Source organism: Sinocyclocheilus rhinocerous, unplaced genomic scaffold, assembly GCF_001515625.1.
Source record: "Sinocyclocheilus rhinocerous isolate Xijiao unplaced genomic scaffold, SAMN03320098_v1.1 scaffold795, whole genome shotgun sequence".
Taxonomy (NCBI): Eukaryota; Metazoa; Chordata; class Actinopteri; order Cypriniformes; family Cyprinidae; genus Sinocyclocheilus; species Sinocyclocheilus rhinocerous.
Window position 1 is genome coordinate 650,410 of NW_015630361.1, and position 2,790 is coordinate 653,199.

Below are 2,790 nucleotides of genomic sequence, written 5' to 3' on the forward strand. Positions count from 1 at the left end.
AGCGGTAGTATATATATATATTTGTGCACTATATTCCAAGTCATTAGCATCGTATAATATTTCACCTTTTTTTCTGATTAGAAAGAAAAATACTAAGGGATGACAGGAGGGTGAGTAAATGATGACTGAATTTTCATTCTTGGGTGAACTTGTCCTTTAAAACAAATGCATTGCTGAGTGAATAGACTAAACATCTGGGAAGCCAATATTTGTGGTTCACTGACATTCTCAATGTTTTGAAATTCAACTCCCTATAAAATATGCTGGAATGTAATGTGGAGAAGAGAAAGCGAAATCAAGCAGCTGTACAGTGAATGTTACAGTAGAGTAAACTGGCACGCCGGACGCAGGTTTGTTCTCACTTATTTGTGCTTCAACCAGCATGCACCTGTCCGATCTCACTTCACACGGCTAAATAAGCGTGACTGTTGCACACAAAGTCTGCTGACACAAACACTTCTGCAGATAGATACGGCTGTATCTGACGAACAAACCAAACGCATGGAAAAAACAGATACACACACAAGTGAGAAAGAGATGAGCAGATTGTAAAGAAAATGTAAACCAAGTAAAACAGTTATCTTGGAAATGTCTCCAACTGTTCTCAGAACTCAAACATTTCTCATCAAAATCTCCCAAGATTAAATGTTATGAGCTGCGATCCACATTATTACTGTATCAGGGCCAAATTAGTTTTTTAGTTCACAAATTACGGAATTGCTCAAATACAGTTCATTAGAACTGATTTAATAATTCACTGGTGTCATTTTAGTCATATTTGCGCCACATAAGTTTTACAATCTGTTAAACTGGACTTGACCTTGCTAAATAATAACCAATAATATTTTTTCTCTTTTTCTTCTTCTTTCATTTATTGTCCAAACAAATAATTTTGAGCAATCTGTTTATTGTATATAAAATATGACAATGTAACACAACAGCATTGTAAGTTAAAAATGTTATGCCTCTTGAATATAAATAGTAGTAACAAAGAAAACATCACTAATAATAATATTAAATGAATAAATAAAAAGGGCACCGGTCAGTAGACTAAACATCTGGGAAGCCAATATTTGTGGTTCACTGACATTCTCAATGTTTTGAAATTCAACTCCCTATAAAATATGCTGGAATGTAATGTGGAGAAGAGAAAGCGAAATCAAGCAGCTGTACAGTGAATGTTACAGTAGAGTAAACTGGCACGCCGGACGCAGGTTTGTTCTCACTTATTTGTGCTTCAACCAGCATGCACCTGTCCGATCTCACTTCACACGGCTAAATAAGCGTGACTGTTGCACACAAAGTCTGCTGACACAAACACTTCTGCAGATAGATACGGCTGTATCTGACGAACAAACCAAACGCATGGAAAAAACAGATACACACACAAGTGAGAAAGAGATGAGCAGATTGTAAAGAAAATGTAAACCAAGTAAAACAGTTATCTTGGAAATGTCTCCAACTGTTCTCAGAACTCAAACATTTCTCATCAAAATCTCCCAAGATTAAATGTTATGAGCTGCGATCCACATTATTACTGTATCAGGGCCAAATTAGTTTTTTAGTTCACAAATTACGGAATTGCTCAAATACAGTTCATTAGAACTGATTTAATAATTCACTGGTGTCATTTTAGTCATATTTGCGCCACATAAGTTTTACAATCTGTTAAACTGGACTTGACCTTGCTAAATAATAACCAATAATATTTTTTCTCTTTTTCTTCTTCTTTCATTTATTGTCCAAACAAATAATTTTGAGCAATCTGTTTATTGTATATAAAATATGACAATGTAACACAACAGCATTGTAAGTTAAAAATGTTATGCCTCTTGAATATAAATAGTAGTAACAAAGAAAACATCACTAATAATAATATTAAATGAATAAATAAAAAGGGCACCGGTCAGTTCAGGTAGTTACATATTTTTGTGTATTTTTATTATTATTTTTGGAATTTTTAAAATGTCTTTTATTACAACAAAACTAAATATATGGCTTTAATAACGGTTAATCGTATTTTTAAAGTAACTTTAGGTAACGATTCCTAGTTCACGAGTTTGTGAATCTTTTTACTGACTCAAATAAACGAACCGGTTCATAAGAGCCATTTGTTCGCGAATCGCACATCACGGATCGCGCTGCGTTGCTGTTGCTTGCGTGCAACTTTGTCGCGCGGATTTTCTGTCGAAAGTTTTATGCTTTCTCGATTTTACATGATCGTTGCGAACTTTTACTTTGAACACTTTAGTTGTTCCTTTGAAGCTTGCGTATGACAACAATTCTGACTGAATGACAACAGGCTCGTCTGACTCATCTATTCGGAGACAAAGTATGTAGGCCTCCTTCAATGAAACATTAAAGGGGTCATATGATGCGATTTCAAGTTTTCCTTTCTCTTTGGAGTGTTACAAGCTGATTGTGCATAGATAAGATCCCTGAAGTTGCAAAGACTAAAGTCTCAAAACCAAAGAGATATTCTTTATCAAAGTTAAGACTCTGCCATGTCCCCCTAAAACGGCTCGTTCTAACACGCCCCCACATATCTACCCCACTATGTGGAAATATTAGCATAATGCCACCCAAATGTGCACGCAAAGAAAGAAGGCATGGTTTCAGTAACCGCAGTTAGTGTTGAAGCAGCCATGTCAGTGCGCTTCTGAATCAACTACTGTTTTGTTATTAGTTTTTAATTATTAGTTATAAGTATTTGCTATTGACTGTTCAAATGCGGAGTTTTGCGCAGCGCAGAATAACGCGTATGAGAGAGAGAGAGACAGGGTCACATCA

The 2,790-nt window shown here is 35.5% G+C and overlaps 1 long non-coding RNA gene across 2 annotated transcripts in view; it reads left to right on the forward strand.

The window, feature by feature from the left end:
• The first annotated feature begins 2,092 nt into the window (after positions 1–2,092).
• LOC107740289 (uncharacterized) overlaps positions 2,093–2,790 on the forward strand; it is a 22,715-nt gene continuing 22,017 nt past the window's right edge. For both annotated transcript variants that reach the window (XR_001640071.1, XR_001640073.1), the window contains exon 1: positions 2,093–2,332. This is a non-coding gene — a long non-coding RNA (uncharacterized LOC107740289). The remainder of the gene's footprint in view (positions 2,333–2,790) is intronic.